General features: G+C 37.3%; 1 protein-coding gene across 2 annotated transcripts in view; it reads left to right on the top strand.

Annotated features, from left to right (window-relative positions):
• The window catches only part of npas2 (neuronal PAS domain protein 2), a 93,257-nt gene that overhangs the window by 32,696 nt on the left and 39,065 nt on the right, over positions 1 to 21,496 (top strand). The window contains exon 1 of one of the 2 annotated variants that reach the window (XM_052106015.1): positions 10,942 to 11,038. The exons of the other annotated variant lie outside the window; for it this stretch is intronic. The gene's annotated coding sequence lies outside the window, so the exon portion shown is untranslated. Of the gene's footprint in view, positions 1 to 10,941; positions 11,039 to 21,496 lie in introns of those variants that run through there. 2 annotated transcript variants of the gene reach the window in all.

The following is a 21,496-nucleotide window of genomic DNA, read 5'->3' as shown; positions in this document are numbered from 1 at the left end:
AGCCTTCCTTTAATCCTCGCCTCGCATAACACAAGATCTTTATATGATCTGGAAAGGGTGCAATGCAAGAAGGCCCAATGGTACCACAGCAGCTGCTGCTGCTAGCATACCCATTAGTCTGAGGAAGCATCTGTAACCTGCAACCTGCACACTCTGACACGCTGGTGTCAGGAGCACAACCTCTCCCTCAATGTCAGTAAGACCAAGGAGCTTGTGGTGGACTTCAGGAGGAAAGACAGAATACACAGACCCATCACCATTAATGGAGTACCGGTCCTCGGTGTCCACATTACTGAGGAACTCCCATGGTCCGTCCACACTGAGGCCGTTGTGAAGAAGGCTCACCAGCGCCTCTTGTTCCTGAGACAGCTGAGGAAGTTTCGAATGAACCACCATATCCTCACACGGTTCTTCACCAACACTGTAGAGAGCATCCTGACTGACTGCATCACCCCCTGGTATGGAAATAGCACCGTCCACAACCGCAAAGACCTGCAAAGGGTGGTGCGAACTGCCAGAAACAACATCAGAGGTGAGCTTCCCTCCCTCCAGGACATATATAACAGGTGGTGTGTGAAAAAAGCTCGGAGGATCATCAGAAACTCCAGCCACCCGAGTCATGGTCTACTCTCACTGCTTCCATCAGGCAGGCGGTATCGCAGCATCAAGACCCGCACCAGCCAACTACATGACAGCTTCTTCCGCCAAGCAATCAGACTTTTTAACACTTGATCCCTCACGATCAACAATCAGCACTGCACTTTATTAATCTTCATCTTGTTATCTCACACTGGACTGTCAAATATATTCTCCACAATCTGGTTTATCTGGTCTTGAGGTCATGAACACATGAATTAGTTTTTCGGCTTCGGCAACAGTGAGCATGTGGCATAATTTATGATGTTATGATGGAAGAATGATGTTCTACAAACATTGGAAATTTGATTTTCAAAGGACAGATTGGGATCAAATATAACACTTAAGTTCTTTGCTGTAGAAGATGACGTAACGGTACATCCATCGAGAGTAAAATAATATTTTGCTGCTCATTTTTAGAGGTTTTTGGTCTAATATTTAGAACCTCTGTTTTGTCAGAATTGAGTAGAAGGACATTTCTGGCCATCCAATCTTTGATTTCATTGATTCACTCTGCTAATTTGGAGAATTGTGAATTTTCATTGGGTTTAGAAGAAATATAAAGTTGGGTATCATTGCCATAACAGTGGAAACTTATTCCTTGATTCCTGATAATATCTCCCAGGGGAATCATGTATAAGGAGATAAACAGAGGTCCTAAAACTGATCCCTGTGACACTTCATACTTTTGTTTGATTTGACAATTCCTTGTTTACACATACAAAGTGGTAGAGGTCTGATAAATAGGACCTAAACCATGCTAATGCAAGTCCACTAATGCCAACATAACTCTATTCAAGAGAATAGGCTGGATTATTATGTTGACATTAGTGGACTGTGTGTATATGTGAGAAGAGAGAGAGAGAGCGAGACATGACGTTTATACCTCTATTTATACAATTTGTTTTTCTTCTAAAATTTTTTTTGCAATTAACAACCACCATCACATACAAAACTATATCAATATACAAAAGAAAAGAAAATGTAAAAATAATAACTGAATACAACACAACAGTTAAAAATACACCAACTACAAAGCAGTTAAAAATACATAAAAAATAAGTTAATTAAAAATAAAAAAGTAGGTTTTCCTCATAATCTATAGTACACAAAACTTCACTAAAACCCCATGTTTCCATAAAATAAACCAGATTTTTAGTCCGTTTAAAATAAACAAACTCTGCTCTGATCCTTGAAGCCACAAAAGCTCTTAAAATTATCTCTGGATTGTTACTCATATTGCCAATTTGGTTTCACCTATTAGGTAGTTAAACCAATTCTTCGCCTGTCTGAAGCCTTATAGTTTGTTCCAAAAACTCTTCACCAACTCTTCACCACTTTGATTTCTTTACAGTCCTTCAAAACTGATTGATGAGCAACTTTAACACATGTCAAATACAATGCTTTCTTTGAAGCCTCTTTGAAGTAACTCTGGAGTCCAGAAAGAAAGTATTGATTTCTCTTGTGGCTTCTCTTCCACCAAAGCTGAAACATTGAGTTCAGGAAAATTCTCCTCCTGTATCTCATTCTCTTCTTTATTCAAGTCCTCTTCTCCTGACTTTTGTTGATAGACAGAAGGAAAAAAAGAGAAAATCTCATCCATTACATGTTTCGTAAATCTGACGGACTTAATTCCTGTCAGATTGCACATATCCTGAGGGCTTTTCCACTCATCATAATTTTTTTAATCCATTATCCTTGTGCATCCAGATCTTTGAAGTCCATTTTCTTAAAATTGTTTTATAAAAAGCAGAAGCGTCTTTTAAGTCAATTTCTGTTAGATTAATTAAAAACAAATGCAAATCGTATTTAAAAACATCAACTTTATGTAACAGGGCTTTTGCGGTGTCAGTCCAACACCTTCCATTTGAGTACAGCAACTTTTGCGCTGCCTGCAGCCTGAAAGTCTTAATTCTAATTTTGATGTCTATTAATCCTTGTCTACCTTAATTTACTGGTAAGAAAAGAATGGCAGCTTTAGTCCAGTGTTGTCCAGTCCAAAGTAAATCCACTAATCTTTTCTGTAGTTCATGAACAATATCATTTGGAGGATCCAGGACATAAATTTTGTGCCACAGTGCTGAAGCTGCTATAGGAAACCTGTGGTAGCACCCACAACCATTTAGACAACCGGCTGCACATCTTCTCCACCATTCCTTCCCAATTTTTCATCATAAATGTTTCAGTCCCTAAAAAAACTACTAAAACTTTCAGACCCTCTTGACTCCACTTAACACTACCTGGAAGTACTGGTGGGATTTTTTTTTTTATAATTTCTCCACAAAAAAAGCCTTCACACTTTTCCCAGTTCACTCTAGCTGATGACGCATTTTCATAAACATTCAATGTTTCTTTTAAAACAGACACATCTCTCTCATCCTTACTACAAATTGTAACATCATCAGCATAGGCAACAAACTTAATAGGCCTTTCCACATTTCTTTCAATTGAAAACCCTTGTAGTGTTTTCCCTAATTTACAAAGTAGGGGTTCTATAGCCAATGAATACAACATTCCAGATAATGGGCATCATTGTCTGATTCCTCTTAACATTGGAATAGGCCGACTAAGTCCACCCCCAACTTTCAACATTGCAGATGCATCATTATATAACTTTTTTATCCATGAAATAAAACTTTGACCAAACCCAAAAGCTTAAAGCTTTTTAAACAAGTAAAAATGACAACTCTGTCAAACGTTTTCTCTTGATTAACTGCAAAAATTCCAACACTTTCACTGTTCATTCTTGCAATGTCTATTATGTTTATTATATTCTATTATTATTACAAGAAAAAAAATTGTCCATTATTTTTCTGTTAGGGATACAATATGTTTGTTATTAATTTACAATATATTCTAAAAAAAGGTTTCAACCTATTCAAAAGACACTTTGCCAAAATGTTATAATCTGTACATAAAACAGCCACAGGTCTCCAGTTTTTCAGCATTCAAAGATCTGAAGTCAAATTCCCATTTAAATCTTTCAAATGCAATATAATTTTTTTCTCTCTTTCTTTTTGTTCCAGATTAAAGTAAAACAAGCTTGGTGTATCCATTTCTCTCAAAGATGTAAAACGAGCTCTAATTAAAGTTCCTTTGCTTTCTCATGGAACAAAGAGGCTAAAGCCTTTTTTTCCTTCAACTTCCCAACTTTCACAGTATCTCCAACAATTAACATACTTTCAATCTGTTTGAACAGTATTTTGTATTATATGTATAATTTTGACAAAATATCCTAATTTGTGTCTTTCCTATATCCCATCACTGAACAATGTCATCATAATTATTTTTTTGTTTTTTCCACAACCCAAAATACATCAGATTTTTCACAAAAAAGTAAATCTTGTAACAGTTTCACATTAAAATGCCAATAATAGCTTTGACTTTGTGACTTTACATTTATTTCAATGATACATACAATGATCAGTGAACCCATTTGGACAAATAGTAAATTTTAATATTCTATTACTATTTTTCCTATTAATATAAAAACGGTCTAACCTGGCAGTACAAATACGAACATGAGAAACCTTTACCCATGTATACTGCGTAAATGTTGGGTGTTGTAGTCGCCATACATCAACCAAATTAAAATTACTATTAACATTATGTAAAACATTGGCAGAAGAGGGTTGAGGTTCTTCTCCATTTCGATCTAACGTCAAATTTAAAGTACAGTTCCAATCACCCCTAAAACCAAACAAACATTTCCATCACTTTTTTTTTTTTTTTTTTTTTAAATGATCCTCTCTGCTCCAATATTTGGTGCATAAACATTAATAAAAACAAAAGCAAACCCATTTTTATTTGCTTGAACAGCCAAAATTTGTTCTTTTTCTATTTCATTGACAGAGACATTGGTTATATTAATCTTCTTTGAAAATAAAATAGCAAATCCTCCACTTACATTTGAACCATGACTCATAAATAAATCACTTCTAAACCCCATTCTCCATTCCACATATTTTTTCACATCACTATGCCTCTCTTGTAAAAAGTTACAGCAATATTCTTATTTTGTATGTATTCATTCAAACTTGCTCTTTTCCTCCCATCTCTTCCCCCGTTCATGTTAATGGATCCTATTATAAGGCTGTCCATGAAAGAATAGGACAGAAAAAGGAAAAATAAAGAGGACAAGACCAAAAGAAACAGATAGCTCACCCTTTGTGATGTCTTCATAAGTAAATTATAGTTCTCAAAAGCTTTTTCTTTTCTCAGTTTTGTTACAATTGTTTTCAATCGAAATATTTTCCTTCTACTTAACTCTTCGTGACTCAGTCTTTTGTATCTTGACCGCTGAAACCAAAAACCTTTTTACTTCAGGAAAAATATCCTTAACTTCTACTTTTCTTCCGAAGGTTGCATCAAGGAAATCATTAATCTCCTTCACAATATATAACTGATCGTCATCATAATTAGAGGGAATATCTAACATTTCAGAAAGGCAATCATCATCAGCCATCTCTTCTGTCACATCAGTGCTTTCAGAGAGCTGAGACAGAGTTATGTTTTCTGTTAGATTCTCAGCTGTATCGACATCGGTGCCAGCAGAAACCTCAAGATGAGATTTTCACATCACTCGTCCCAGCCTCTTCACAATTCCTCTTTTTATTTTCCTCATCACAACTATTTTTTTTTCCCTCCCCTGACATCTTTTCTCTCAATACCTTCTGTTCTCTATCTTCAGTAGAGTTACTTTGTTCATGAGTGCTCTGTTTGTTATTTACGCTCTCATCTTTTTCGGTTTCATTGTCTGTCTCTGTTTCTTTACTTTTATCTACAACCTCTGCTTTGCCGGCATCCGCCTGTTCAACTTAATTTGCTTTGTTGGTATTGTCCTCGTTTGCATTTTATGCAGGCATGACATTTTCTTATGCCTGAAATTACCACACACAAAGCATTTCAGATTATTGGTGCTCGCATAAATCATGTACGATTTATCCTTGTGTTTAACACGGAACGAGATATCAAGTGTCGGCGATTGTAAAAACATAAACACCTACCGTCTAAAAGACAACACATGTTTTAGAGCTTCATTTTTACACCCAAGTGGAATGAGTTTAATTTCGCTTGCCATTTTTCCGAACCTCTGTAGTTCATTTTCAATATATGCATAGGGTATAAACGGTGGAATATTCAATATCGTTACCCTAGTTGACTGTGAACCCAGCGGTGAAACGGTAACAAATGCTTCACCTGCCCAAACGCCGCTTACGATGAGTTTACTCACAAAACTTTGTTTCTTTAGAAAAACTACCACGGCCTTGACATTCTGGATGCAGAAAATTTTTTTTCGAATCCAATTTGTTCTCCAATCGCCACAAGCATGTCCTCAACTGCCGCTCCGGCGTCAGGTACACACCTCACTCCATGGCGGAGCGACAGAGGAAAACTCCATCCAAGCCCTCCGCCACAAGGCTGAAAAACTTTCACCTGAAGCCTATTACTCTTCAGATATTTCCACAAAAAAGTCAAATTAAATACAAGAACTAACCATACATTTTTTTTAAAGAAAAGGAAAAAACGAATAATATATATATATATATATATAAAACCGAGAATAGTAACGAAAACTATCCCCAGAAACCCTCTTCTCACCTGTGAGACGCTCACATTCCCTAAACTCCCAGCATATGAGAGAGACTGATCAGAGAGTGAGAGGGTGAATCAGCATTTTAGATGGTACTCTGAAATGTATCAGTACTGTGAGCCTGTTTAAAATGGAATGGGTGACATCAGGAAACAGAGAGGTTTGTTATTGGTTATTTATTAACTGCTGATATGAATCTGATTGCAATATGTGTCAATACGGAACTGGTAAGTGAACCACAATCTTGAGCAGAATACTGCAGGTTACAAACCACAAGACAACATATTTATGAATTTGACCAATTTCCCCGTGCGTGTTTTTGTGTGATGTAGGCCTATTTATATTTCACAGTCTAGAAAAGTGCTAAAGCTCAGTAAATGCTGCACCATTTAAAGGGTAGTGTTTTTTCAGTGTATTGTGAGAGTTCTTAAGGGGTTGGTATGATCTCGTCAGAGTGTGTTGTTGAGACAGAGATTCTGGCTAGACATTCTGGTCTATTAGGAGTGGCTCTCTATAGAGAGCATCCAATGACTGATTTATGAATTCCTTATGAACAAATCACTTGACCTTTTATTGGTTCGCAACAGACATTTGTGCATAGGCCATTATGTGTCATTATTTCCTATACTTGTGTTTGTTGTTGGACATTAAAATCACCTAGACTATTGATGTGTGAGAATTAATTATTGTGCTTTTCCATCTCTTCCTCTACCTTTCTGTCTCTCAGTTCCTCCCTCTTACTCTTGCTGGTGTTCCACTGGCCCATATTCATCTGGAAGTTCTTTAAAGCTACAGAGTCAGCCTCCAAACCAAAGTAGCACCAACATAAAAAAAAACAGTAACAAAGCAAATCATTACAGACAGAAAAATAATAAAAAGAAAATAATCCAATTAGGGCTATAGAATGAAAATAAGAAGGAAAGATTGTTTTAATACTTAAATCCATTAAAGTATTAATTAAAATGCATGGCATTTAAATCTATTTGGTGAGGACAGTATGCATGCACTAAGCCAGTAAGGCCACAGAGCTGATGTGCTTCAGAGGTTTAAAGCTGCCCAATGGCCAAGCTGGACAAAGGGTCTGATGGAGGGTTCTTTTGTTTTCCATGGCAACTGCCTGAATCCTGATACTGTGCTTCCAGCATCACCATTATTTCTGCTTTAAGCGTGGTGGTGGCGTAGTGGGCTAAATCACATAACTTGTAATCAGAAGGTTGCTGGTTCAATCCCCACAGCCACTAATGTGTCCTTGAGCAAGGCACTTATATCCAGGTTGCTCCGGGGGATTGTCCCCATAATAAGTGCACTGTAAGACGTTTTAGATAAAAGGGTCTGCCAAATGCATAAATGTAAATGTAAAATGCTTTAGCTGTTTTAGTGACCTCTAAAAGGTGTGTTTGTGCACAACAAGGATGTTGTATCAGACAATAGGATGTTGTGTTGAGTCACTAATGAGAGACAGATCTAATGTTGGCAGTTTTAGGCATGTTTGGCCTTTTAAAAAGGAAATCATTGTTACAAAATTACAACCCCAATTCTGAAAAAATTGGGACCGTATGAAAAATGCTAATAAAACAAAGGAGTGATTTGTAAAGTATATTCACCCTTTGCTATTTTGAAAGCATTAAAACTAAACATTATATGATGCTTTACCTTGTGAAATTCTTTTTTTTTTAAATTTACAGTAATTTCAAATCATTTGATTGCAACACACTCCAAAAAAGTTGGGACAGTCAAGTGTTTACCACTGTGAAACATCACCATTTCTTCTAATAACACTTATTAAGCATTTGGTCACTAAAGACACAAGTGTGTTAAGTTAAAAAAAGTGGAATTTTCCCCTGATCATCCATTATGTTGGTCCATAGCTGCACAATTGTACTGGGTCTTCATTGCCGTATTTTGCGCTTCATAATGCACCACACATTCTCAATTGGAGATGGTCAGGACTACAGACAGGCCAATCTAGCACCCGCGCACTCTACTAACACAGCCATGCACTTGAAATCCGGGAAGTATGTGGTTTGAAGTTGTCCTGCTGAAAATTATGGGATGTCCCTGGAAAAGACGGTGCTGGATGGCAGTATATGTTGCTCCAAAATGTGTAGGCCTACATACCTGTCTACATTCATGGTGTTCTTACAGATGTGCGAGTTACCCATGCCATGGGCACTGACACACTACTGGCCCATACAGACACTGGCTTTTGGACTTGACGCTAATAACAGCTTGGATGACCCTTTTCCTCTTTGGCCCGGATAACATGATGGCTTTATTTTTCAAAAACTTTTTGAAATGTGAACTCTTCAGACCAAAAAACACAATTCCACTGTTTTATTTTCCATCTAAGATGAGACCGAGCCCAGAGTAGTTGGCAGCGCTTCTGGACAGTGTTGAGAGGTTTTCTGCTTTGCATTGTAAAGTCTATTGTCTAGAGATATTTCTCTAAAAAAAAACATTTTTGTGTTAAGCAGAAGAAAGTCTTAGACATCTGGGATGGCATGAGGGTGAGTAGATGAGAGAATTTTAATATTTGGGTGAACTATCCCTTTAAGATTCAGGTTCCATTGACACTGAAACGGACCCGGTTTCACCTTTTGTTGCATCAGGAAAATATAAAGGGCTGAGATGAAGGATTTTTTTTGAGGATCACCTCAGCTACATGCAAATCTGTGCTGGACATAATCACGGAGTCTAATGAATCACCTCCAACAACAAATCTATTTGACATAGTTAATGATTACAATGACTTTATTGCATTATTATTGTGCACATTGCACTATATGCATCATTTACATATTTATATCCAGGTGAATTGCTCTTTTTTTTTTTCACTACAACATTATCTTTCCTCTAACATTTAATTAGAGGAAATTGATTCTGTTTTTGAGCAACCAGAAATAAACATTTATTGCCATCAATCACTGTTGCATGCCGTGCACATAGACATGAGTTTGGTCTCATCTTGTGTATATATGTATAGCCATGGCCAAAAGTATTGGCAGTGACATAAATTGCAGTGTTTTGCAAAGTTTGCTGCTGCAGTATTTGTAGATTTTTTTTTTTTTACATGTTTCTATGGTATACTGGAAACCAATGATAAGCATTTCATAAGTTTGGAAGGCTTTTATTGGCAAAAACACTCAATATATGCAAAAAGTCAGTATTTACAGTGTTGATCCTTGTTCTTCATAACCTCTGCAATTCGCTCTGGCATACTGGATATCAACTTCTGGGCCAAATCCTGACTGATGATGATCCATTCTTGCCTTATTAGTGCTCGGAGTTGATCACAATTTGTGGGTTTCTGTTTGTCCACTCGACTTTTGAGGATTGACCACAGGTTCTCTATGGGATTAAGATCCGGGCAGTTGCCTGGCCACGGATCCAAAATGTCAATGTAATTGATCTCCGAGCCACTTCATTATTACTCTTGCCTTGTGGTATGCATGGTGCTCCATCATGCTGGAAAATGCACAAGTCTACTGCTGTCCAATCCTTGTTCTTCCTGCAGAAATTCAGTCTGTCCTTGATGTTTTTCTTGGAGAGAAGTGGCTTCTTTGCTGTCCTTCTTGAAACCAGGCCATTGTCCAAAAGTCTTCACCTCACTGTGCATGCAGATGCATTCACACCAACCTGCTGCCAATATTGAGCAAGCTCTGCACTGGTGGTGACAAGATTCCATAGCTGACTCCTCAGGAGGAGATGTTCCTGGAACTTGCTGGACACTCTGGGACGTCCTGAAGCCTTCTTCACTGCAGTTGAACCTCTCTCCTTGAAGTTCTTGATGATCCGGTAAATGGTTCTTTCAAGTACAATATTCTTTGCAGCAATTTCCTTGCATTTGAGGCCATTTTGATGCAAAGTGATGATGGCTGCACGTCTTTCTTTAGAGGTAACCATTGCTAACAAGAATTTAATGATTGGAAGCACTTCTTCCCTCCTTTTATAGCAATCCATCTGCTCTTATAATCAAATCATAATGATAGAGTGATTTCACCTGACTAGTACTCGTTCACACTTTCCCAGGTGCTGCTGATTATGATTAGTGAAATTATGTAAGCTGGTCATTTTGTGCCAGGGCCAAAAAACTGTGAAATGTGGGTTTTTGTGATAAAGTTAATTTTTTGGGCCAATTAAGCTTTTTGCAATTATTCACAATAATCTAGAAACAATGTTAATCAACACTACAACAACTGAAGCAGAAAACTTTCCGAAACATGGCTGTAGGTTTGTCATCTTACAAGAACATTTTAACTGTCATTGTCACTGTTTTCACTGTCTATATTGAAACAACTGTATTGAGGCAATAGTACATTGTGCGTGTGTGTGCATATATAGATATATTCACACATAAACAGTCCACATGCATACAGTAGGAGACATGCAAACCTCAGCTCCACATACACACACACACACACACACAGCAGTCTGACATGAGCAAGACGTTCACCAAACGTTTCTGAAAATGATAAAGAATGAAAGAAGAAAAAAAGTTGTTGTCAGGTAATTATGTTCGAGGCCATCCTGTTATGTTTGTACCTTTTCGTGTGTGTGTGTGTGTATGTGTGTGTGTGTGTGAGAGAGAGAGAGAGAGAGAGAGAGAGAGAGAGAGGCGGTTAGTGATGTCGTTGGTTGAGTATTGAGCTCCCGTCTGACCTACTTTCGTACTTCGCATCAGCTCAGCCTTTACAGAGCTCGGGAGCGGATGATGTGGACCCGGTAAAGAAAGAAACACACGGAACCAATGCAGAAACGCCGTGCCTTGTTCTCCTCTATACCGGTTTATCGCGGGATTCCTCTGTACGCGTGAGTACTTTGGAGTGGCTCTCTCGTGGGTTGTTAATGGTAAAGGCACGAGCTCACACTTTGCTATGAGAGGTGCGGACAAAAATGCCCATCGAGGGCAAACGTGAAGTACGGCCCTACAGTCTTTAATACAATGTAAGATTTTCCGTCAAAATTTTTCACATTGCCAGTGAGAAAGTGAGGAGTTACGGAGCTCTTTTCAACCTCGCTCGTTTGCTTTTATAAATGTTGGTTTGGTGGAGCTCTCGTTTGTTAGTTACACTGAGAGAAAGCAAATGGAAATAGTAAGTCATAGAGTTGTGATTATTGAAATATTGACGTGTGAGTGAGGGTCGCGCGGAAGCGGCTGTTTGAATTATGTTACCGCGCGCGTACCTTGCCTTAATCTTTTTATCTCAGGGGTGATGGACTGTTGCTATGAGCAGCACAAATCCTATGGAGGACAAAACCTGCAAAATTAATAAATAAATTCATAAATAAATGTAATAATAAGAAATAAAGGAATAAATGTCTTGATAAAACAAATATAATTAGTTTTTAATGAAAGTTATTCCTGAATTTATTTTGGTATCTTGTTTTCCTTTATTTATTATTTTCTCTTTATATTTGTATTCTTTAAAACTTTTTATTCTTTCATTTGTTTTTGGTTATTATTATTATTTATTTATGCATTCATTTATTTTAATATTTTATTTATTCCCACCTGTATTTATTTCCATATTTAAATATTCCCACATGTCTTTATTTTTATATTTATCCTTACATTTCTGTCTCTTGTATGATAATTATGTGGGCTGGTCCTGCTTACCAATGGTTTATGATTGACTTGTTTTGATGTGACGTCAGGTCATAGCCATATCGTGTAAACTATAGCTATTTGTGGGGCTAAAACACAAGAGCTTAATTCAATCCAATATTTATTGGTTATACTACAATCACAAAATAAATGGGGAACTGTTTCTTCAACAAAACCACAAAATGAGCAAGTTTCATAAATAATATGATTTAACCTTATGCTTTTCTTTTTTTTTCTGTGATTATAACTTCATATTTTGATGTCCGCAAGTCCATAATATTGTTTTCTGTTATGATTGTTCATTGTAAAAGATGCAACCATGCTTCATTTCCCTGATCGTTTATGTATGCATGTATAGGCCTATATAAGTTCTGCAATAAAAAAAATCTATAGCTGATGCTTCACATATATCTAGAGAGTTGCACAACTTGCAAATTAAGTCGATAACCACACATCAAATGACTGTTTCATTTAGAGTAGAGGTGCTTATTGATGGTTTAGGAGAGCTGTATGCCAGTATGAATGTCGAAGCACATCCTGGATTGTTAGACTCTCTGCAAAATGTTTCTGTGCCAGTCAGAGGGTGCTAAGGTGGGACGTCCTTATTTGCTTCCGATAAGTAGCCTACTATTGAGCTCTCAACCAATGATGCACTGGAGTAAGGACTGCCTCCCTCATTTCCATGTTGCACACAGAAAAGTAAAAATAAATACATATAGCCTATGTATAAATAAATATGGGAATATATAAATATGGAAATAAATATAAAAATAAATGAACACATAAATACAAAATTTAAAACAATGCAAAATATATTAATAAATAAAAAATAAAGTTAAAAATAAATATAGAAAATAATAAAGAAATAAAGTCATACAATAATACATTCAGGAATACATTTAATTAAAAACCGAATTATATTTGTTTTATCAAGACATTTATATATTTTTTTTTTTTATTTATTTATTTTTTTACATTTATTTATTTATTATTTTTGCAGGTTTGGGCCTCCATAAAATCCAAACACATTCAGAGCAGTACAAATGAACTATGCAAATGCGTAAATGAAAACGTTCGAATCATTGTCCCCTGACTGTAGCCTACTGTTTGACTCTCTTGGTTCCGGTCTGATCTGAAATCTTGGCATGCGCTGAAAATGGGTCAATAGCTCAATCGCTGAAACCAGTAGCTCCAGCCAGCATAAAACTTGCCGGCTTGGACAAGGTGTCGCAAAATTTGAACCCTAATGGTTATGAATGATCCAGGCTATTGGAACTTTGAATATGACTTGAATTAGATGTGGAAAATTCAGAAGATCTCAGGTCTGCCGTAATTACGCGCTCCTCTCTCGTTCCGTGTCCTTGGACTCCTGCTGCTGTTTGGGCTGGAAGTAGCCTGCTTGTTTGGGTTCTGTTTGTTGTAGTTCAGGAAAATATTTGGACATAGCAAGTTCAGAGTCAAATACTTGAGCGCGTTCACATCACATCAGAGTGTAGTTCTTCTGAGGTCGTTGAAACATGGAGCCATATATGTGCCATATATTTTATTTTGAGCACACAAAAATATTCTGCGTGCGCAAGATGATATTTTGAGTGCATTAGAAGGTTTTTTTGTACGCGCGTGAACTCAGTTTTGTATCTTGTTGCAAAGATGAATTCATTTTGAGCAAACAAAAAAAAAATTTGCGCTTGCGAATAAAGTTTATTTGAATGTGATTTTGCACCGATTTTTGAAATGCATGTAACTCTGTTTTTTGCATGTGCAAGATCTCACTCGCTCTCTCCTACCACACTCTGCGTGCGCTCATAGCTTTGACCGCTTGCTTGCTCAACAAGTTTACAGCATGTTCCAGAATTTCAGCCAATCGGTGATGAGGTGGTAAATTTGGATTATCTGACTACATCACAGATCAAACTGCTAAACAAAACAGGAGGAAGAGGAGGAGATAGTTTGTTTTCAAGAAAGAAAATGTGTAACAAACGATGAACATATAAGCAGTTATTTTGTTGAATTTGCAATTTTTATTTAATCTTACTGAAAATATGTTTTAGTCTGTAGGCTACGCTGCCAGTAGGCTTACTAGCTCGATAACTATCTGTCTAGCTTTCTTAGTTTGGTCTATATTAGGTTTTGGTTCTATTGGCTAGTATTTGTTATCTAGGTTACTAAGTTACATTTACGTAGCTACTAGTTTGGCCATGTTAGCTACCACTTGTATCTGAAATTATAATAATATAATCTCTCCCATTTGTAAAACTACATTGTAAAACATAATACTGTAGTTTTTGGGAACTTAATTTGGCTTCTATCTGTTCCAAAGGATATTCTGAGAGATCAGTTTATTAAAATAAATGTGACCAGATTACAGTCTACCATGGATCTGCAACAACTGAATCTTCTTCTTTTTGTTATATTTAATTGATGTTATTTTGTCCACCTTCTTTAGTGTCCTCTCCCAATTTTTCATCAGCCTTGTGTATTATAAGTATTATGAATATTATAAATATTGCCTAAATTAACATGTTCTATTCTTGATAATAAATTAGAAAAGCTGTTTGTTTGCATTTCAAAGCTTTGCTGTATCTTGAAATGTTCAGTATGCTGTTTTTATGAAATTTATGCATTCTACAACAAGCCTTATGCCAATTTTTTTTATTGCGTCTGTTCTATTAGACACAACTGACCGCAGCAGTTGTTGGTGGATTATAACTTTTTTTTTTACAAAGAAATTGTGCAAACTCCGATTGCAAATGTCTGTTTTTAATTTCCAAAGTTCTGTCGCTGTGAGTCAAATAGGATCTAATGGTGATCTTATATGATCAAGACCACCATATACGATATAACGAGAGGAACAGGACCCATCTCTAACACTGGCGTGAATGGACTAAAGTTTGTGATAAGTGAATAAAAATGTCATGCAGTAAAAATTATGTCTTTGCATTTATTTTGAATGCAGTAAATAATATTGTTCAACCAAAATAGCTGTTAAGTTTTGATATGAAATATGATCATATTGAAGTAAAATATTATTTATTATATGTGTTATTATATGGGTTCATAATTTAAGAAGTTAAGACACATATTGTATGTCTGAAGGTAATTTTGATTTCTAAGTAGCCTACCTAAATTCTTAGGCTTTAAAAGTGTGTTAAACATGTGAGGATGTGTATTCATCAACCTGTTACATGTCCGACATAATCATACAGGCTCATTGAACCAAGTTTAAACTAGGGATGCGCCGATCTGATACCTGGATCGGTATCGGCTCCAATACTGAAGCTTTTAGACAGATCGGTTATCAGTCTGACGTGCCCGATACTGTCTGTTAGTCATGTTCTTTACTGTCAAGCTCCAAAAATGACATAAAAGAACCATAAAAACCACCACGGAGCCTCCGTGGATCGGACTTGTTGGTCCAGCACATCCCACAAATGCTCAATCGGATTGAGATCTGAGGAATTTGGAGGCCAGGGCACCTTGGACTCTTCATAATATTCCTCAAACCATTTCTGAACCGTGTGTGGCAGGGTGCATTATCCTGCTGAAAGAGGTCACTGATATCAGGGAACACCATTGCCATGAAGGGGTGTACCTGGTCTTAAACAATGTTTAGGTAGGTGGCAGATGTCAAATTGATATCCTCATGAATGGCCAGACCCAGGGTTTTCTAGCAGGACATCACACTCCCTCCACCAGCTTGTCGTCGTCCCACAATGCATTCTGGTGCCATCACTTCCACATGTAAACGGCACACACACACATACATGGCCGTCCACTTGATGTAAAAGAAAATGGTACTCGACGGACCAGGCAACCTTCTTTCACTGCTCCAAGGTCCAGTTCCGTTGCTCACGTGCCAATTGTAGGCACTTTCGATGGGGAACAGGGGTCATCATGGGCACTCTGACTGGTCTGCGGCTACGCAGCCCCATATGCAGCAGAAGGATGTAATGCACTGTGTGTTGTGACATATTCCTCCTGTAACCATCATTAACATTTTCTGTGACTTGTGCCACAGTAGATCTTCTGTTGGTTTGGACCAGATGGGATAGCCTCCATTGCCCTCGGACCACTGTCGAGAGGTTCTCAACACTGATGACTGGTAGCACCCCACAAACCTTGCTGTTTTAGAGATGTTCTGACCCAGTAGTCTGGCCATAACAATTTGGCCCTTGTCAAAGTTGCTCAGGTCTTTACACCTGCCCATTTCTCCTGCATTCAACACATTGACTATGAGAACTGATTGTTCGCTTATACCATCTAATCTTCCCAGACCTTGACATGAGGCCTTATTAGGAGATGAACAATATTAATCACTTCACCTGTGGGTGGTCATAATGTTTTGGCTCATCTGTGTATATTTATGTAGGGTCAGGTAATTAAGATTGTGTGAAGGTTTTTGAATTAGTGAAAGAGTGTGTGTGCGTGTGTGCGTGTGTGTGTGTGTGTGTGTATTGAAGTGTGTGTGTGCTGTATGTGGGCCCCTGCGTTTGTCAGAGTGATGCAATAATTCCCTGACCTTTCACACCTCTCATTTTGTTGTTCTCTGTCCTTCTTTGTTTCTTTCTCTCTTGCATTGGTCAGTAGCATAGTGTTTCTCATTAGCATTTGCATAGATGCTTCTGTCGTTTCTGTGCGTACTGTACAAATTAAGGTGTTCAATTAAAGCACAAATGGATGCTGATCCTAACTTATCTTTCCTGACACACACTCTCTCTACTCTCTCTCTCTCTCTCTCTCTCTCTCTCTCTCTCTCTCTGTCCATAATTTAGTGAATTGCACTTGAAATATTTACCTGGCTGATGTAAGCAGCATCTGAGCAGGAGTGAATCATCACTTAATACGCAGTATGCCACAGTGCCGTTGAATCAGTCAGTCGAATAATTTCTTAAGTCATTGTTTGATTTGGCATTCTTAATTCTGTAATAAAATTCCATTCCTAAATTAGAATTAAATTAATTTCAATTAAAATTAAATCATTTTTCCCACAGTATATTTTTTTAGTGGGGAAAATAGACTTGTTCTGAAAATTTTTCAAAGTGGGCTCACATTGACTGATTCAATCACAATGGAGATTAATTTGTTTATAGGATACTTGAGATTTTATGAAATTAACAGGACATTTTGCACACTTTTCTGATGTGTTTATTTTGAGGAAGCATTATCTCAATTTGTTACTTAAAAAAAATCATGTTGCTGGCTCAGAATTATTTGTATTAGTTGAAAAATGTTGCACTATATCTAATGCCCCTATGTCTAAACAATATCACTATAACCCCCTCTAGGGGTCTTTTACCACAAGTGTGTGGGTCTGGTTCCCTCACCCCCTTTTTTGTCAAAACAACCTTCAATATATTATTTCTTTTCACACAAATTATTTTGCTCGGTCAATATTCAATAAAAATAAATATTTTTTCAATCTTGTTATATTTCTTGGCCAGAAAAACTAATTTGCCTTAAGGTGGGTCTTTAGCCAGCTTGTACCCTACCTATCCGATACCTGGTTCGTTATCGGCTCCGATACTGAAGCTTTTAGACAGATCAGTCCGACGAGCCAGATAAAAATCCAGTACTATGTGTTAAGGTGCGTACACACTGCCAGCGACTTTGTCGCTGCAGGTCGCCAGTGGGTGTTCCCAGTACTGGTTGCCTAGTAACGTTTATAAATGACATAAACGGATGTCATTCCATTTCTGTTGACAGCGAATCGCTTTTCTTGCCACTAAAAACAAACATTTTGGAGGAAAAAGACTAAATATAAATGGAATCAGTACATAAAATGCTTTATATCAAAGATGAATGAGAAACAAGTCGTGCTCTTTGCCATAGCGGCTGTTTATCTGCGGCAAAAATGCAAATGCCGGTCTGTCTGGGTTCATAAAATCCCCGCGATCTCAGATACACCTTTCCATGCAGTATTTTTCTTAAAAATGTCCTTGTACGTGGGAAGAGACATATCATAGAGCACTGGAAAATTTCTAACAGCAAGAATTAGCCTTTCATCCATCTTTCCGTAAGAGAGAGAGAGAGAGAGAGAGAGAGAGATCACGTGAGCTCTCCCGTCTTCTCCTATTGGCTGTCGCTTCCGTTAGTTGCTCTTCATTTGAATAAAGTTGAACTTATCTCAACTTTGTTGCGTCGCTGGACACGGCCACATCTAGTCGCCAACAGTCGTGACTGCTCGTGTCGCCGGAAGTCGCTGTGCTCTCATTAAAAATTAATGGTATGGTGTCGCTGTCGCTGGCAGTGTGCACGCACCTTAAAGGCTATTTTTAGCCTTCACAGCAGAGCGCAATATTTGAGCGCTACTCAAGAACATCATCTCAGATGTAGATTCTCAATAGTTCGGTTCACTTCTAATATGCATTTTACCAGAATTTGAATAAGAAGTGAATTAAACTACTGTCAACTTGCCAACAAACAGACACTAGGACTTCCTGGAGAGTTTCTAATGTCAAAATAAAAGTGAGAGTGTTTAGAATGTGCACGATTTAAAAATATTAGGTACATTTCCTGAAGAAAATGTGAGTGGTGCTTGTCGAGGCAAAACTCGTCAAATATAATTTTCTAACTTGTTGCTAAGCATTAAAATAATGGTCATAGAATGTTGCTATCATGTGTTTTTCATGATGGTGGCATGTAGGTGTTATGTTTGTGTTATCATGATGCTAGCATGTTTTTAGCATGTTTTAGCACTTATTACTGTTGTATTTAAAATTGAAATTAAAAGTCAATAATAATATTAATAACAAATTATTATTATTTTCATCATTTAGTATTTGTTTACAATTTATAACAATATTTAATTTGAATGGGTTCCAAAAAATAACTGCATGAATGAAAGGTGGACTGATGTCTTAGTCCACCTTTCATAAACTGAACAAAAAAGAGATCTGAAGACCAGAATCAAGTTGAAACATTTTTGGAAAAAAAAAAAGGCAAAAATAAAACACTGGTTTCTTTTCTACTGAAGACTTGAAGACTGGAATTACTGTTAATTTTGCTGCTACATTATCCTGTATACTAGTTAGTAATAAAGCGTTTCTTAATAAGCTATACATTTATATTGAAATAATGTGGAGTTAGAGATTTGTGTGTCTTTACATATTAAAGAGTACTCCCAATTAGCTCCACACAATAATGTAAAGATATTCTAATCTGAATATGCAAAAAACAACACTGGTATCGGCTCGGGATCGGTATCGGCCAATACTGAGATTTCCGATATCGGAATCAGATCGGTGCATCCCTAATTTAAACCATTGAACATTGTGCCCATGTATACAAAATTTGCATTATTTGTTAAACACAAGCAGAATAGATTTCTGTGTATTTAGTTCACCATTGTTGTGCAAATTATTTCATTCAATTCAGTGCAACAATTTATGTATGAATGGATTCATTAATGATTTACACAGAAATACGTTCTCCTTCTGTTACATAAATGAGGCCTACAAAGTCAGTGCGTACATCTCTGGGCTAATGTTGCATTAATGCCCTTGTAAAGCAACACCAAAATTGTGTTTTCTTGTCACTGCTGTAATTTTCTCCAATGATTCCATTACTTCTGAAATGTTTCTTGGGCCCCTCTCTACTTACTCCTCCCATTGTGACCTTTGACCTCCCTCTAAACCCAGCAGCTGTTTTCTCACACACCCCCAGCTCTTGTGCATGTGTGTTTTGGTGTTTGTATGCTAATATGTGTGTAGTTAATATATCAGTCTATATACTCTGTGCCTCTTAGTGTTTGCTGGAATGTGTGTCTCTAGAATTAAGAAACGATCTTGAATTTGAACTTTGCTTTGCACACATTTTTGTTTGTGTGTGTGTGATCTGAGTCTGTGCTGCTGGCTGTAAACATGTTTCTGTGTGAGCTCAATGTACATCGCAGGGTGTGGCTGAAGGCGGATTCTGTGTGGCCAGTCAGGTAGAAAGAACTCTCTCTCTCTCTCTCTCTCTCTCTCTCTCTCTCTCTACTCTCTCACACACACACACACATCACACACACACACACACACACACACACACACACACGTTGGTGTGTGTCTATCCTTATGAAGACTCTCCATAAACATAATGATTTTTATACTGTATGAACTATAGATTCAATCCCTTAAACCTAACCCTCGCAAAAAAACGTTCTGCATTTTTACATTTTCAAAAAACATAATTTAGTATGTTTTTAAGCGATTTGAGTTATGGGGACACAAGAAATGTTCTCATAAATCACATTTATAGCATAATACCCTTGTAATTACCAGTGTGTAACCTTAAAAAAAAGTCCATGTAAACCACCAAAACCTGCACGGGTGCGCACACACACACGCATTCACACACACACAAGAGTTGGGTCATAATGACAATGTTTACAGGCACTTACAAAAATGTGTAATCCAGGTTTTTTGCAGAAAGCGGCATACTGAAACATGTAAACAACAACACCGCTGTCCTAACGCCGTTTAAGGGATTAAGATGTAATACACCCAGATTTTTCCCAGAGACTGTGGCTTATGTGGCCATCATGTAAATGCATTTGCAACATTCTTACAAGTTTTTGAAGAGTTCACATGCACGAGGAACAGACCAGATAACTAACGTCATAGGATGGAGCCGTACATTTTATCAACAAGTCAACATAGCGGAAGAATTCAGCACTCTTGGGAGTACAGTGGGAAAAGGGAATTGCACATAGACTATAAAATATACCTTTTTACAAAGGTTGTTAAAAAAATGCTAATGCTAATAAAAACATAAGGAGTGATTTATGAATTTATATTCACCCTTTGCTTTCTTGAAGCACTACAACTAAACATTATTTGATGTTTTACCTAGTGAATTTCATTGTTTTTTGTGTACAGTAATTTCAAATGAGATGATTGCAACACGCTCCAATAAAGCTGAGACGGGTGCAATTTAAACCTAATAACAATTTGATGAGTTAAAATAACAAGGTGATGTGAAACAGATGTTAAACAGGTGAGGCAACTATGTCATAATACTGTATACTATATAAGGAGTCTCCAAAAACAGCCTAGTCCTTGAAGAGCAAGGGTCATTCGAGACTTGTCAGTATGTAACAGATGCAACTTCGGCAAATAATCCAGCACTTTGAGAACAATGTTCCCCAAAGACAAATTGGGAGGATTTTAGGCATTTCATCCTCTAGAGTGCACAGTATAGTTAAAAGTTTCAAGGAATATGGTTATATCTCTGTGTTCAAGGGCAAGACGAAAACCACTTCTGAACAGGGGCAGAGTGGGAAAAGAAATCAGCCCTGAATTTTAAATAAAAACCGGCCCAATAGTTGTTCAGCTGGGGGGGTATTGTTCGGGAAAAGTCCCGGTTCTCCCTATGGCCAGTCTGCCCCTGCTTCTGATTGCCCGTGATCTCTGATCCCTCAGATGCCACTGTCTTAAAAACATCATTCATCTGTAATGGATATCATGAACATGGGCTTGGGATTACTTTAGTAAACATTTGATAGTCAACAACATTCACCGCTGCATCCACAGATGCAAGTTAAGACTTTACTATGCAAAGAAGAAGCCCTATATCAACACTGTCCATCTTCGATGGAAAGTAGAACAGTGGAAAAACTGTGTTTTTTGGTCCGATGAGTCCACATTTCAAATAGTTTTTGAAAAACACAGGAAAAGGACCAT

Source organism: Xyrauchen texanus, chromosome 3 (assembly GCF_025860055.1).
Source record: "Xyrauchen texanus isolate HMW12.3.18 chromosome 3, RBS_HiC_50CHRs, whole genome shotgun sequence".
Classification (NCBI taxonomy): Eukaryota; Metazoa; Chordata; class Actinopteri; order Cypriniformes; family Catostomidae; genus Xyrauchen; species Xyrauchen texanus.
The sequence above is the reverse complement of the archived record's forward strand: the minus strand, read 5'-3'. Positions and strand labels throughout refer to the sequence as shown.